A 17,534-nucleotide genomic window follows, 5' to 3' on the forward strand; every position below is an offset into this window, starting at 1 on the left:
CTATGAGTACGCTCTAGTGTGTGTTGACATGTTTTCAGGATGGTCTGAGTGCTGGCCGGTAGCTAAAGCAAATGCAAAAACAACAGCAAAGAAAATTTTGAATGAAATAGTTTATAGATATGGAGTTCCTGAAACTATTGAGAGTGGCAGAGGAACCTATTTTACTGGGGAAGTAATGAAAGAGGTAATGGAAGGCCTTCACAGCAATCTTTCTATACACCTTATCATCCACAAAGTAGTGGTAAAGTTAAGAGAGACTTAAAAACAGAAATGCAAAAAAACAGATGTGCAAAAATTAAAGCAGATACAGGAAAAGGATGGGTGGAAGCTTTGCCATTAGCCCTATATTCTATACGAACTACCCCTAAACAAGCACATGGGCTGTCCCCCTATGAGATTTTATTTGGAGGGCCACCCAAAACAGGGCTATATTTTCCCCAACAGTTGCAGGCTTCTCATTCTAGTCTGTTAGAATATGTTCAGATTTTGCAAAGAACGTTGAATAAAATACATGCAGGTGTTTATAAATCTATCCCGACCCAGAATCTGTTTCAGGTATTCACAGAATCCAACCAGGTGACTGGGTAGTGGTAAAGCGACACGTCAGAAAGCAGCTAGAACCAAAATTTGATGGACCACATTTGGTGCTTTTGACAACCAGTTCTGCTGTCAAGTTGGAAGGAAAGCCCACCCGGATTCACGCCAGTCACTGCAAGAAAATCCTGAAGTGATGATATCCTTTGAAAAAATTATGATGATAATGTTTCTTTTCTTTTTGTTGTTTGTGAGAACTGAGACATGGTAAAAATAACCCTTTCATCCATATGTTAAAATTGTATGCAACCCATAGCAACGCTAGTAACTGCTGGGTGTGTTCTTACTTACATCCCCAAACAGGAACAATACAGTGAATGTCCATGTCATTTCCCTCCTTTTGTTTATTTGACACCATTCTTCTCTTCGTTACATTCATCCGATTGCTGGTAACTCCTGTTACATTGGCGCAGAGAGACGGCATCCTGTTCAGCTCTCTCCTAGTTTTCTCACAATAATGGGTTCATCAGGGCTGGTGGACCATTTGTTGGTACAGTGGGTAGTCACACAGAGGCATAGCCTGATGAGGAAGTAAATAACAAATATGAGAAATAGGAACATCACAATGTAAGCACCTAGTTTCTGTAACCATGTTGCTATGCCATATAAAAGTCACCAAAACCTCCTAAACCCTTAAAGGGGTTCCATCCATCTTTAGCAATATCTCTGGCCTTATTCTGTAGTTCTCTTTCTTAACAAGATGCCCTTTAATAATGTCCTCATTATCAGAAATGTATATACAACAGTCAGTGTGAAATACCTTACACATCCCACCTTGAGCTGCAGTGAGATAATTTAGCGTTAATCAGCTCTAATACTACTTTTTTAAGCTGAGCCATTTCTTCACTTAATAAACCTATATCAGTGGCAGTAAGGTTAATAATCTCATCTAAAATTCTAGTGTAATTATTTATTCTTTTCATTGCTTAAATTTCCCATCCTGTCCAGGAAGGGAACCATGAGCATGTCATGTAACCTTCAGTGAACAGCTCTCTTTTGAACACTAAAGGGTATTCTGCACTTTGATCTGGTTGCACTGTATCTTTGCGAACAGCCAAAGCAGGTGCTAACTTCCCAATATAACATGTAATAATACATTTTGACACTGAACGGACATTTTAAACAGTCATTGCGTCCTGTGAATCTGTTCCTGCAGCTGCAGCATTAACTTTTGTTTTAGAGTCCCAATCAGAAATAATTCCATAACAGAGTGTTGTTTTTGTTGTTTTTATTTTTGGAGAACTTGGATAGGGTTGAGGGACTTGAGTGGGATAATTCAAAAATATAAACTATGTACAGATTGAGGACAATTAATTCCTTTCTTCAAAGCTAAAGCAAAAGTTGTTGCTTGTAGCAAACGGTAGACTTACTGTAGCTTGTAATAGAAGCACACTTATTTCTTTAGAACACTAAGAGCAGAGTCCCTTCAAAGAAAACAAGATAGCGTAAACTCTTCAAGACACCAGCCGGTATCCCCTTTGAACAAACACATCTGACTCTCTAGCATAAGAGGGGTGGTAGCAGTCCAAAAGTCTCTAAGATTTCTCACAGCAGTGTGTACTCACAAAATGTTCAGGGACACTTGGTTGCCTCCTTCCAACTTCCAAACAACACTTTCCTTCAGTGATACTAGACTAGATCTTCATCAGACAGCCCCTCAGTCAGCTCTCAGTAGCTTCAGCATGCAGGCCCTCAGGACCCCTCAGGACCTGAGGTCTCACAACAAGCACATGGTAGCATTGCCCACCTGAGGTCGCATGGACAGCAAGCACAATGGCAGGGTTGCTCTGGAGGGCAGCAGCCCTTAAGGCTGGACTGATCCTCTGTAGGAAAAGACCCAGAAGCCCAGTCAGTTTTTCCTAGCATGCTTTAGGACCCTGCTCCCTGGGATTGGAATAAATATTCATACTGCCAACTGCATAGCTCCTGTCAGAAAGGCACTAGACATAGTACAGATGAAGCCCCAAGACGTACATGGGTACGCAGGCGCAGATGTGTTGTTGCCTGTTTGCCTGTGCATAACCGTTTGCGCATACCCATTGCTAATGTTGGCACCAATGGGACCATTTAAACTGCAGAAGTTCTATTAACCAGTGCTGTCTGATCTACAGCTATTGCGTGTGTTCCTGTATTTGATCCTGTGTTGACTTCTGTTATTGACCCGGCTTGCCCTGACCTCGCTTAAACGCTACCTGCCCTGACCTTGGCCTGTGTCTGGATTTGCTCTGCCTTCTGCTCATCCATCTGATTCTATGTTGCTGACTTCTACTTGTATCCTAACCATTCTCTGCCTGCCATTTATGCCTGTATCTAACCAATTGTTGCTTACCTGGGTCATCTGACCTTGCATCCAGCTATCCACCTGTCCTGCTCTGCATGCTACCTGGACCCTGCTGGTCCTGCACCTGCTACCTGCCAGCTGCCTGTGCTACCTGCCAGCTGCCTGTCAAGCACCTGCCGCCTGCTGTCTGCCCAATCCGAGGTCTGCTGTCTTTGCTGCTATCTGCTGTTTCAGCAATCTGACCCATCTGTGGCAATGCACCTGCTACCCACTGCCGCGGCTGATGGACATCTTACAGGCATTCACACATTGCCGTGCTCTCACGGCCACTGTCACAACATCAGTGGTCTCAGAGCCAGGGCTGTACAAGTGGCCTCCCTCTACACGTTAGGCTCTGCCACTAGGTATGTGACAGTTCCACACCAATGTTCCAGAGAATTCTCACAGCTAGCTCTCTAAAAAGTAGAGGAAGCTATCTTTACTGGTGCACTGGTAACAGTGAGGCAAGTTAAATTTCCCTAACAAAAACACACCCGGCTCCATGGAACACAGGGAGCCAGTACTAAATCTAACTAACTCTAGCACCTGTCTTGGAGGGTGCTACACATGACACTTTCCTTTATATTAATCCATCTCTACTCAAATAACTAAAGTGCATCTATAGCCAAAATGTTTGGTTTTGAATAGAATGTACAAAGTTTAAACTTATTACTGTCTTTGTCTCTGCTAGGAAAATTCTCCCTCTCTATTTGTCATGGTACCATAAACAAAGTGATGGGAAATCCAAAATTTCCAATCCATTTGGACATACCTGTATGAGCTAATGTAGCAATTTAAAAAAATATATATATATATTTTAAGAAACTGTAATGCTGCATTTCTCTATCTCTACAATTGTGATGCCTATGGAAATTGAGTGGAGGTGAGACCCTGCTAATGCAGTGCAGTACAGTGAACAAAAGATGCTTCACAACTAAATGGCAAAACCATACAATAAATGTATTTTCTGTTGTTGTGCTAACAACGGTTCATAAATAAGCATGCTTATTGGATCTGGTTGGATCTCAGTGTTCTTTTGCTTAAATGTTTATCACACTGGGGGAGATTTAAAAAAACGGTGCAGTCAGAATCTTGTGCAGCTATGCATAATTACCAAGTCAGCTTCTAGGTTTCATTGGCAAAGCCTAACTGAACAAGCGGTTCTGTCTGCACAACTTTAAGTAAATCTGCATGCAGTATACTACAGTAAATTTACTTGTTTACCCTTTTATTTGCTCTGGCCCTTTAGGATTATTTCCTGCGATGCAGTTCTTAGGCTCAGTCCAATGAGTCCATGCAGGGTGGTAGATCTTTTTTTTTTTCAAATTTTTTTTTAATCTATTCTAAGATTTGAAAAGTTTTGGATGCACCCTTGGAAACCCAGAGGAGAAGAATAGGGTAGTGCATGCAGCATGCATCTGTAATTTTTTAGTGTAGCAAAAATTTGGCAACAGTGGGAGGGGCTTAAAACTTGAGACTATGTACAGAGTGAAAGTGTCAGGAGTATGTAACATACAGAGTGCAGATGTCAGGAGTATGTAACATGCAGAGTACAGGTACCATAACAGATCATGTTACCGGGAGATTCCCATACTGTTGTCTTACTTGAATGGCAACTCTTTCTCTATAAATCAGTGAATTGCCAAACTAAATTTGTGGTCTATGTCATTTCATGTATTACATACAAACTTCAAACTAGTAGATGGTTATGCAATCGCATGAGGGACCATTTAGCCAAACATTTTGTGCAACAACATGGATCAAATATAGAACCTTTGAATATACAAATAGACAAATACACAACCTTTGAAGAGTGGATAATCTTAGGAGGGGAGGTGACTTTTTTTTTTTGCTTCTTATTAAAAGAAAAGTTTCCTGGATCTTGAGTTAGACCCCTGAATTCCTCAAGGATTGAATTACGAATGGGATGTCACTCACTATTATAAGTGACTACCAACCTTCACCTTGTTTTTTTTCCTTCCCCGCCCACCTTTTCTATGAATGTCAATTCACTATCTACTCCTAAAACATGTATATAGGAGAAAACCATGGACTTTATAGGCACCAATCATTAAGATCAAAAATGTTTTATTTAAGTACAATTTTTTTACAGACATACACAAAAGCACATAAATTGTATAATTTTCAAGCTACTTTTATTATATGGCCAAAACCAATTTTAACACTTGGCCATAGGCCAGCTAGCGAGCTATAGTAACGATCCCAGGCAGAACTGGCATAGGTCAGCGTAGCTTGTATGAGCTTGACATGTTTCGCAATGACTCGCTACCTCAGGAGCTTATTTATTTAACACTATCTACTCCTATTTGGCTATGAAATTTATTTTCAGCATTTATTTTTTAACATTGCATTCATTTATCATACTTCTGAATTTCCCCTCCCATTTAACATTTTCAGTTCCCCTGTGTTTATTTAGGAGTGTTTTGTGTTCCTTTTATTAATATTCAGTGTTTTGATCATTGTTATACTTTGAAAGGAACTTTATTCAGATAACTTAACACTCCTTTAGAACCCCTAAGGGGGCTTTACCTTTAAATTCCTGATTTTTGTTTTTATTTTATTTAAAGTGATATAATATGATAAATATTTTGTAGTTATTTTTTTTTATTTCACACTCAAATACATTTTTTTATTATACAAGATTTATATAGCAACAACAGTTTATGCAGCGCTTTGCAATGTAGAGGGGGGTCAGTACAATTACAATACAGTTCAATACAGAATGAATAGGAGGGCCCTGCTTATAGAGCTTACAATCTAAAGGGAGGGGGACGTGGTACAAGAGGTATTACCTAGGGGGATGATCTGATGGAGGTGACTCGGGTACAGCTCTTAGGTGAAGGTGTGGTAGGCTTCACTGAATAAGGCGGACAGGGTAGGGGCTGACCAGACATAAGAGGGCAGGAAGTTCCAGAGTATGGGAGAGGCTCTTGAGAAGTCCTGGAGGCAAGCATGGGAAGAGGTAAAAAGCGAGCTAGAGAGCAGGAGGTCTTGGGAGGAGCAGGGAGGATGATTTGGGCGATATCTGCAGATGAGTTCGGTAATTTAGCTGGGCACGATGTTGTGGATGGCCTTGTATGTTGTGGTTAGCATTTTAAATTGTATACAATGGGGTAGGGGAAGCCAGTGAAGGGATTGGCAGAGAGGAGCAGCAATCACAGATTGGTTAGTAAGGTGTATTAGTCTAGCAGCAGCAGTCATAACAGACTCAAGGGGGGATAGCCTGTGTAAAGGTAGACCAGTAAGGAGGGAGTTGCAGTAGTCAAGGTGGAAAATAACTAAGGAGAGAATAAATTGTTTTCTGGTGTCGTTAGTCAGGAAGGGGCAAATTCTGTAAACGTTGCGGAGGTTAAGGAGGCAAGATGTAGCCAGTGATTGGATGTGGGGGCTGTAGTTTATAGATTATTTTCCCTAAAATACTCCCTTTTTTCTTCTGTGGCATGTATTGAACTATTGCATGCACCAATGTATATAATTCATTTGTTTATATGTTAATCTTAATGGCTCCCACAATCCCCGCAGCATTTTCTTTTTTGTCATGTGTGGTTTTTTTTTCTTCATTGTATTTGGTCTTTAAGAAGAACCTTTTGTCTGGTGAACTGTGTTGATATTGAGCTGATAAGCAGCAGAATTTATAGCTTTTAATTCATGTGCGCTGTTTACAGTCATTAGGTTTTACCTGGCTGGTGATGTGTACATATAATCCCTTTGCCACAAAACACGCTCGCCTCTACGATTTAGCCCAATGTGGGTGTCAGAGGGGTATGACCGATAGGCAGGAATATGAGCTGAAGCCTGTCTTTCATTTACCATACTTTGTAGTTGAATACAGTGTGCGACATTATCTATATGCCATTCATAGCGCAGATGCCAGAAACACATAACATACAGAGTGCAGGCATCAGAAGTCTGTAATACCGGTATACAGAGTGCAGGTGCTGGGAGTATGTAACATACAAAGTACAGGTAAACACTCCATAGTATATCACACTAGTCAGGAAATTCAGCATATGTAAACTGTAGGCTAAGTTCACCTACAGTGGGGAGAATAGTTATTTGATCCCCTGCAGATTTTGAAAGTTTGCCCACTTACGAAGAAATTAAGGGTCTATAATTTGTAACATAGGTGTATTTTAAACAATAGAAACAGAATATCAACCAAAAATCCAGAAAAAAACATGATACAAATGAGTTAAATGCATAGCAGTTCAGTGAGTAAACTAAGTGTTTGATCCCCAAGCAAAACATGACTTGGTGTAGAAACCCTTGTTGGCAAGCACAGAGGTAAGACGTTTCTTGTAGTTAGTGATCAGGTTTGCACACATCTCAGGAGGGATTCTGGCCCACTCTTTGTTACAGATCGTCTCTAAATCCTTAAGGCTTTTTGTCTGTCACTTTGCAACTCGAAGTTTCAGCTCCCTCCATACATTTTCTATAAGATTAAGGTCTGGAGACTGGCTAGGCCACTCCATGACCTTAATGTGCTTCTTCTTGAGCCACTCCTATGTTGCCTTGGTGGTATGTTTTGGTTTATTGTCATGCTGGAAGACCCATCCATGACCCATCTTCAGTGTTCTGGCTGAGGAAAGAAGGTTCTCATCCAAGATTTTACAATACATGGCCCTGCCCATTGGCCCCTCAATGCGGCAAAGTCGGTATGTACCTTTAGCAGAGAAACAGCCCCAAAGCATAATGTTCGCACGTTTGTGCTTGACTGTAAGGATGGTGTTCTTAGGGTCATAGTCATCATTTTTCTTCCTCCAAACACAGCGAGTCCCCCTCCTCAAAAAGGCACATGTACAGTCATGCCAATGAACATCTAAATGATTCAGAGAAGGATTGGGAAAAAGTGCTCTGATGCGATAAGACCAAAATTGAGCCCTTTGGCATTAACTCGACTCGGTGTGTTTAGAGAAAGAAAAATGCTGACTATGACCCTAAGAACACTATTCTTACAGTCAAGCACAGCGTGGATACACTGAAGATGGGTCCTGGATGGGTCTTCCGGCATGACAATGACCCAAAACATACCACCAAGGTAACAAAGGAATGGCTCAAGAAAAAGCACAGGTCATGGAGTGGCCTAGTCAGTCTCCAGACCTTAATCCTATAGAATATGTATGGAGGGAGCTGAAACTTTCGAGTTGCCAAGAGACAGACAAGAAACCTTAAGGATTTAGAGAAGATCTGTAATGAAGAGTGGAGCAAAATCCTTCCAGAGATGTGTGCAAACCTCGTCACCAACTACAAGAAAAGTCTTACCTCTCTGCTTGCCAATAAGGGTTTCTTCACCAAGTACCAAGTCACGTTTTGTTTGGGGACCAAATACTTATTTTACTCGCTGAACTACAACTTAATTTATAGAATTTGTTTTATGTGTTTTTCTGGATTTTTGGTTGATATTCTGTCTCTATCATTTAAAATACACCTATGATAAAAATTATAGACCCTTCATTTCTTTGTAAGTGGGCAAACTTACAAAATCTGCAGGGGATCAAATAATTATTTTCCCCACTGTATGAGCATTGCAGGCACATAGTATATACTGTAAAGATATAATTTGGTTGTCTACATATGATCAATGCCCTGATGTACCCACATAAGCTTTCATAAATAATGCTCATTAACTATCTTTTTATAGAATTTCTAATGATGGACTCCCAGTTTACTATGTAGGCCATTGGCCGTTTTCCTAAAACACTTAACTTGCCCTGGTGTGGTGGCCAAGACAGTTTTTCTACTATTTTGTTTGTCAAACACCTTTCATGTGAGTTTCAATTTATTGTTCTATGTCCACTCTTTCTAGCCAACACTTCATAGTTTTCAGCAAAACATTTCAGCTATTTGATAAAGAAAGAAATAGCATATCATTTCTTATGTCTAAATAAAGTTTCCAAGGACAGGAAGGACCAGATATTTTGCTGCTCATTACATTATCTATTGGAGATATTTCAGTTGTTGGTGACCTGCCAACTTCACTTTACTCATAAAAAGGATTTGAATAACAAAAATCAAGAACATTGTGCTTTATAAATCCAGTTTAGTTCAATGAAGAAAGAATGTATTTATGGCTATACCATTTTCAACAAAACTCTGCAGTGCACATGCTGGCTTTGGTGGTGCTTATCTTTAGGTTGATGACCTGAATGGCAAGGCATAGGGTATCTCACCCAAACTAATACAAAAAGGCTGGAAAGGCTCCCACAAAAAAATATATGGACATTATGCAGTACCAAAAACAATAGTACCTTCACCCACCACAATGTTAAACAGTGACAACGTTGTAATCAATTAAAATAACCAGTCTGGATTTAGATATAACAGCAATGCTTAAAGCACTTCTCAGCTAGGTTTAATAACCACTAAGGATCTCTCTTTATGCTACATTAGCAAGGTGTATTAGAAAAGCAACATCACTGTACAAAAAATTGGGAATAAACCCAGGTGGAGAAAAAAAAACAATACTGGTTATTCATGCCACAATGTATGAGGGTCATATAATCACAACCTCAATTTCTAGATGAATGCCAGAAACCAGAGCTGGTGCAATCACCCAGCCTAGTTAAATAGGAATGTAAGTAAATTGTTTAGCTCACCCAAACTGCAGCATTCACAATGAGCTCAGTAGTGTTAATGGGTTCTATCGAGAATAATGTTATTTCTTTAGTCCATGCTTTTCATCTGCTGTGTAAAAGGCATTAAAATGCATATTCTTTATCACTTCACCTCCGGAAGGTTCTATCCCTTTCATTAGCAGACTGATTTTTTTTGCTATTCAGCACTGTGCTACTTTAAGTGATTGTAAAGTCTTTTTTTTTTTGTTGTTAAAAATAACAAACATGTTATACTTAACTCCTCTGTGTAGTTGGTTTTACACAGAGCAGCCCCAATCTTCCTCTGCTCATTGGCTCACCGACCTTGATTGACAGCAGCGGGAGCAAATGGCGCTTTTCGCTGCTGTCTCACCCAATGAGGAGGGAGAGTCCTGGACAGCCAAGTCTCTCGTGCAACATCGCTGGATCGAGGGGGGGCTCAGGTAAGTTTGGGGGGGCTGATAGAGGCTACTGCACACAGATGGCTTTTTATCTTAATGAAAAGAATGCAAAAAGATAAAAAGCCTTCTGCCTTTATAACCACTTTAACTGACAGTTGTGCAGTCATTTAACACTGTAATCAAATGACATTTATATATTTTTCACACAAATAAAGCTTTCTTTTTTCTTTTGGTGGTATTTGATCACCACTAGTTTTTTTTTTCATTTTTTTGTTATGTAAATGACCAACCATTTTATATATATATATATATATATATATATATATATATATATTCTACTCTGTTTTAAAACATAGCTAAAAAAAATCAAAAAATCTAATTTCTTCACAAATTTAGGCCAAGATGTATTCTGAGCTGTCTTTATTAAATGAAAATCCGGATAAGTGTATATCATTTGGTTTGTGTGAAAATTATAGTGTCTTTAAACTAGACGCTATCTGGCTGTTTTTTCTCCCTGCAAGAAAGAGTCAGACCTCATCTGAAATATGCAGTTCAGTTTTGGGCACCAGTTCTCAAAAAGGATATTGAGGAACTGGAGAAAATGCAGAGAATGGCAATCAAACTGATAAGAGGCATGGAGGAGCTCAGCTATGAGGAAAGATTAGAGGAACTCAATATATTTTGTCTTGAGAAGAGGAGATTGGGGGGGGGGGGGGCATGATCAACATGTATAAATACATAAGGGTTCCATATAGTGAACTTGGCTTCACTTGGCATAACTTTAAGGTCATCACAGAGGACAAGGGGGCACTCTTTACGTCTGGGGAAAAAGAGATTTAATATCCAAATACCGAAAGGTTTCTTCACAGTAAAAGCTGTGAAAATGTTGAATAGACTCCCTCAACATTTTCTCCTCCATGCCTCCACTAGGTAAGGTGATTTTTGTTGCCTGTGTGCCTGTGTCTCCCGCTGGGGGGGCGGGTGTGTTGGTGCTGCAGGGGATCGCTGCTGCCTGTGTGCCTTGTGTTAAACGTACCTGAAAACGAAGCCTTCCAGCGTCATGCTGTCAATGCTGCAGGTGCTCCCATCTTCACCTGGTCTTTCTTCCGGGTTTGCAGACCCTGGCTGTGAGACTGGCCGGAGCCGTGATGACATCACTTCCAGGCAGGCATGTGGGGGTCGCCGTTTGCTGCAGAGGACTCTGAAGGAATGGCCCCGGTGGCGTGGAGTAAATATCTTCATAATGGTGCTTGTTTAGGAGATATTTACAGTACCTATAGGTAAGCCTTATTATAAGCTTACCTATAGGTAAAAGTCAGAGATGGGAGTTAATTCCCACTTCAATTCACTGCTCTAAAAGCTTTTTTTAAAGTGGAGTTCCACCCAAAAGTGGAACTTCCACTCATCTGACTCCCCCCCCCCTCCGGTGCCACAATTGGCACCTTTCAGGGGGGGAGAGGGGTGCAGATACCTGTCTACTACAGGTATTTGCACCCACTTTCTGGAATATACTCCCGCGGGAGTCACGTGCCTTCCCGCACCCCCCCCCCCCCCGAAACACACAGGTCTTAATAAATTACCCCCCTCCCATATTACTCCCCATATTATGACACAGATCTGTTTTTTGATTGGAAAAGCTTTAGCATCCTTTTAACATCCTTTTTCACTCCGTGAAGGAGCTGCTTTTTGCTTTTAGTGCACTCTGCCAGAATAGTTGTATTTGTGCTGATTGCTGAATACTAGAGAACTGTGTCTAATCCCGCCATACACAGGAGCGGACTTTTCGACAGGACTGGTCCGACGGACCGAATCCGGCGGACAATCCGACCATGTGTGGGCTTCATCGGACCATCAGCGGACTTTTTTTCTCGAAAATCTGACGGACTAAAGATGTGGAACATGTTTCAAATCTTTCCGCTGGAACTCCGCCGGACCCAGTTCCAATCGAGAAATCCGGTCGTCTCTATGCTAGTCTGATGGACAAAAGACGACGCATGTTCAGAAGCAAATACGAAACGGAAGCGCTCAGTCTAGTAAAACTAGTGTTCGTATTGTAGCTAGCACACTCATGCTGCAAATTCTGTGATCGTTGAATGCAGCACATTAATTGTCTTCTTTATAATGCTAGAAGAACAAAGTTGTTTTGCTGCTCATATTCACACAGAGTTCTCACAAACTGATTTCTGGATTATTTCTCTTGATCTCATGAATGATATTGTATTTTTTAAAAGCCCAATTTCCATACTAATGTTTACACATTTGTGTTTTTGAGTCATCTTTTATTATTTTTTATTTCATCAAGATATTTTTTTAGGATTGTTACAAAATTTTTTTCTAGTGATCTCCATATATATATATATATATATATATATATATATATATATATATATATATATATATATATATATATATATATATATATATATATATATTTTTTTTTTTTTTTTTTTTTTTTTTTTTTTTGTAAAGTTACCACAAGAACCTTTTTTTTTTTTTTAATCTTTTTTTTGGTGTAAAGTTACCACAAGAACATTAGATATTTTTATTTTTTTGGAACCTCAAGGAGGTTGTTGTCCCTTGTTAATTTGACATTGTCTTTTAAAAAATGTATTTTAATAAAAAGACATAGGCAAGTATTTTAAGAAAATAAAATATCCATTTATTCTGGTTAATAAAATAAAGATGAAGTCAACGCTGGAGAAACCAGCCTGCGTCTTCTGTCAGACGCCAGGTCATCACTTTCTTTTCTTCGTTGCAGCCTTCCCTCCACGCTGCCCTGCAGCCTTCCCTCCACGCTGCCAGGCCCGGATTTACTCCCTTTGCCGCCCCAAGGCCGGTCTTTCAATGCCGCCCCCCCCCACACACACACACACACACACACACACATACACACACACATACACACACACCACGTCCTTTATTGATGACTTCTACAATAGATCAATTAAAAACATATCTCCACACATGAGAACACTGAAAATAACTGGCTTTAATTGTACAGACTTAAAATACTTCAGGGTAAGCGCGCGAAGGGTAAGGATTTTTCACAGGCAATTTTTCAAGGCAATGGCTGGTGTTAGTGCTTCAATCATCCCCGGCACCATGGTTGTTATGGTGTCAGGATGATTGAAACACATTACTTCTATCATTACATTGTAATATAAACTGAAATAGTTCAACTCACCATGATGCAGAATCATTGGGAGCCCTGAGCGTGTCACTTGCCACCATCTCTTGTCACTTGCCACTATGCCTGCCACCAGATGGGGATGTCACTTGCCACCATGCCTGCCACCAGATGGGGATGGCACTTGCCACCATGCCTGCCACCAGATGGGGATGTCACTTGCCATGCTGCCTGCCACCAGATGGGGATGTCACTTGCCACGCTGCCTGCCACCAGATGGAGATGTCACTTGCCACGCTGCCTGCCACCAGATGGGGATGTCACTTGCCACCATGCCTGCCACCAGATGGGGATGTCACTTGCCACCAGATGGGGATGTCCCTTGCCACCAGATGGGGATGTCACTTGCCACCATGCCTGCCACCAGATGGGGATGTCACTTGCCACCATGCCTGCCACAAGATGGGGATGTCACTTGCCATGCTGCCTGCCACCAGATGGGGATGTCACTTGCCACCATGCCTGCCACCAGATGGTGATGTCACTTGCCACCAGATGTGGATGTCCCTTGCCACCAGATGGGGATGTCACTTGCCACCATGCCTGCCACCAGATGGGGATGTCCCTTGCCACCAGATGGGGATGTCACTTGCCACCAGATGGGAATGTCACTTGCCACCATGCCTGCCACCAGATGGGGATGTCACTTGCCACCAGATGGGGATGTCACTTGCCACCAGATGGGGATGTCCCTTGCCAATTTGCCATGCTGCCTACAATCAGAAGGAGGAGGGCGGAACAGCGGTGCGGGCAATGAGAGATGTCATCTCTCTCTCTCATGACACTACTAGCTACTCTCAATTTTTTTTAAAATGGCGCCGGGCGGCGCAATCACGCTACTGCGCATGCGCCGCCCGGCCGAGCGCTTACGAGCTTTCCCGAGCCCGGCCGGCTTCGGAACGGTGCATGCGCAGTTGCGTGGTCGGCTCGCGGCCATCTTTTCTATGGGCACTGGTGCCCATAATAGACTTTAATGGGCAGCACGAAAGGGGGGGGGCGGCCGCGAAGTCGCTGCAGGAGCGGCGCCGCCCCTACACCACTGCCGCCCCGAGGCCTGGCCTCGGTGGCCTTGTGGCTAATCCGGCCCTGCACGCTGCCCTGCAGCCTTCCTTGGAGGCTGTGGCTCTGGTTGTTGACTTGTGGCAGGAGGGGCTTGCTCATTTATTTGGGTGTTGACAGTTAACTCGCCCTTCAGCCCCTTGTGAAGGACATCAGAAAAAAGTTTTTCACACAGGAGGCTTTGGCCCTTCTCCATTTCCAGCAACCTGCTGGCTATATAGGAGTCATAGGCCTCTTCAGCTTTGGGCTCTTGAGGAAATTTGTAGCTTCTCTCATGAGGCGCAGTGATGCCTCCTCTGTCACCGTCCCCTTCCTGGGCCTTTTTGTATGAAGGTGGAGGGGAGGCACCTGGTATTGTGTGAGGCTCCTACTGGGCCCGGCCACCTCCTGGCTGACACTAAACCCTGCCTCCTCCTGGCTGACACTAACCCCTGCCTCCTCCTGGCTGACACTGGGCCCGGCCTCCTCCGGCCTGCCACTTTCCACACCTTCTTCCTGGCTGAGCTCATCCTTTGTATAAAAAAGGGACATAGTTTTAGTTTTTGGTTCATCAATCATACACAATTTTCAGCTCATGACTTGCAAATTCAATGTTAATACATATAAAAGAGTATTATTCTGACACCAGCATTTTTTCAAGCTGGTGGCAAACATTTTTGGCCACTACTGTCAATTAATATGTAGACATCATTTTTTGGATAAAATCCTTAATAGGTAATCAATTAGACCATCTAGTTAACATCATTAATATTAGGACACTAAATATGTCTAAAAATGGGGCATGGCTTGGATGTTCATGTGAGAAGACGTGCCTCACACCAGCTCCTGCATCCTGCCCCACAAAATCCTGTTTGAGCATCGATATACCGCCGCAATAGACCAGCAACTTCGCTCCCGGTGTGGAGCCACCCCTGCTAAGGCACCCGGTCGCCACAACAAGCAAGCAGGAATGCTTAAAACGACACCGGAGAACATTCCCGCCGCCGGAGCGGCCCAGCATGGCGGATCCCCGCTCTAGCAGCAAGCAGGGAAGGATACTTACGCCTCGGCGGCGGCCAAACTCGGCCAATATGCACACGACCAGGGCAGTGCTAGATCCGGACACCAAGCACAGGCATCCAGCGCTGTTAAAACACCCAGAAACGGTCCTTCTGAGAAGCCTCCCCAGTGTACACAACATGTGCCTGATAAGATGGCGCCCACAGCCTCGGGGAACGCAGTGAGTACTCCAGCCTCCCCTCTCTCTGACACTGACATGGCTAACCCCTCTGATATGGGAAATACAGAACCCTTGTTGCAGGACATTCTTACAGCAGTACACTCTTGTGGCTCTTCTATAACTGAATTGTCAGCTGAAGTTAAAAGCATGAAAGAGGGACTGCTACACATTAGACAAGATATGCAGAAGATCAGGGAGAGAGCCACTGCACTGGAGGGAAGGGTGAGCTCTATTGAGGATGAATTACCCCTCCTTACTCAAGAAGTACATAGTACAGCATCTAAAACTGATGAAACAGCAGGTAGAGTTGAGGATATGGAGAACAGGCTTAGAAGGTCAAACATCCGTATAGTTGGTATGCCTGAGAAATCCGAAGGGAAACACCCTGCAGAATTTATTGAAACATGGCTGACAGACACCTTTGGAAAGAATAACCTCATTCCATTCTTCTCAGTGGAAAGAGCTCACAGGGTGCCATCCAGACCACCGCCACCAGGGGACCACGACAGACCATTTTTGCTGAAACTTCTGCATTACAAAGACAGAGACATTATACTCCATCTAGCCAGACAGAAGGTTGACATGGAAATTCAAGGATCTAAAATATCCATATACCCAGACTTTTCAGCAGCTGTACAAAAACAATGGGCAAAATTCTCAGAAGTGAAAAAAAGAATGCGTGCAATTCCATTGATATACTCTATGCGATCAAACTGCGAGTAGTGGCAGATGGATCAGTGCACTTTTTTGAAAGCCCTAACATGGCTGCTAACTGGCTTGACCGCCACGAGCGACATCTACAGGAAGAAGCCCAATGTCGTGCGCCATCATGAAAGAACCACAAAACCTGCGTACCCTAAATCCTATAGCTCAGCTTGTCACTACAGGAACTTAAGAGAGACACAATTGTCTTAAATTGATACCCCTCACCTTATACCAATTATCTTGTGACTTAACTTTAAAGACACAGGGCCCCAGCCCTCGTTATTACCCCCTAAGTAGCCCTGCGGGGCACTCCCGGAAATTTTTGGAAGGTTCTGCCTAAATCTATAATTACTATGCCTACGTTTGTTATAGGCGGACTGTGTTTTACCCCCACTTTTTTTGTGTTCTTTTTGTTTTCCAGCCCTGGTTGGGTGGGCTGTATCTCTGCAAGTGCCTATACTATGCAACTCAGATGTACATATTTGTGCCATGGATCGCACTAGGTGTGAATGCGGATGGAAATCTCATACTTCTTCTTGCTTGCTCAAGTGGCATATGGTCATGGGTTCAGTGGCTCACCTTTCAAGAACCACCCGCCCAAAGGCATGAACGCCTATTATGGGACTCTCCCTCGTCTAATGGGTAAGCAGAGAGATACAATCCTCTCCTGGAACATCAGAGGATTACATGACCCAACGAAGAGGACTGCCTTATTTACTTTCCTTTCACAGCAAGACCCCACTATCATATGTTTACAGGAATCGCACTTACTAGGGACACTACCCATCTATTGCATATGTCCAAGTACCCGGTGCAATTCCACTCTGTACATACCAGATACTCAAGAGGAGTTAGTATTCTGTTCTCCAGGTCCACTGCATTTATCAAGCATGATGTACAAATAGACTCTGAAGGCAGATTTATTTTTCTAATGGGTGTATGGGAATCTCAGACATGTATTATTGCTAATATATATGTGCCCCCACCTTTTACATTGACGGTTTTATAATGCTTGGCTAGATTCTTATCTAAACACTCCCAGCTACCGGTATATGTACTAGGGGACTTTAACAGTGCATTGGATGTCTCCCTTGATGTACATAAAAAATACTGTCCCCAAGGTCCCAGAGCGGTCCCAGAGCGGTCCCAGAGCGGGCACTCCTCTGGCTAGGTTTGTGGGGGAGCTTGAACTGGTGGACTTTTGGAGATGTAAGTCTCCCCTCCAGACCCAGTTCTCCTGCCACTCGCTGACGCATTCTACACTATCTTGTATTGATTTTGCACTAGGAAATGACTTAACTTTTTGCTATGAACCGAGAGTGACATATTTGGCCAGGGGTTTGTCCAACCACTCTCCGGTGCAGCTTAGCTTGAACCTTCAAAAAATTCACCTACCTGTGCACTGGAAGCTGAATCCTTTTTGGCTTCAATTGTT

At 42.6% G+C, this 17,534-nt stretch overlaps 1 long non-coding RNA gene across 1 annotated transcript in view; it reads right to left on the reverse strand.

Moving 5' to 3' along the window:
- Window positions 1-291: 291 nt before the first annotated feature.
- Window positions 292-17,534, reverse strand: part of LOC141103430 (uncharacterized) — a 343,701-nt gene continuing 326,458 nt past the window's right edge. Inside the window, exon 3 of the long non-coding RNA XR_012235323.1 lies at window positions 292-1,114. This is a non-coding gene — a long non-coding RNA (uncharacterized lncRNA). The remainder of the gene's footprint in view (window positions 1,115-17,534) is intronic.

The sequence above is a fragment of the Aquarana catesbeiana genome, linkage group LG07 (assembly GCF_042186555.1).
Source record: "Aquarana catesbeiana isolate 2022-GZ linkage group LG07, ASM4218655v1, whole genome shotgun sequence".
Taxonomy (NCBI): domain Eukaryota; kingdom Metazoa; phylum Chordata; class Amphibia; order Anura; family Ranidae; genus Aquarana; species Aquarana catesbeiana.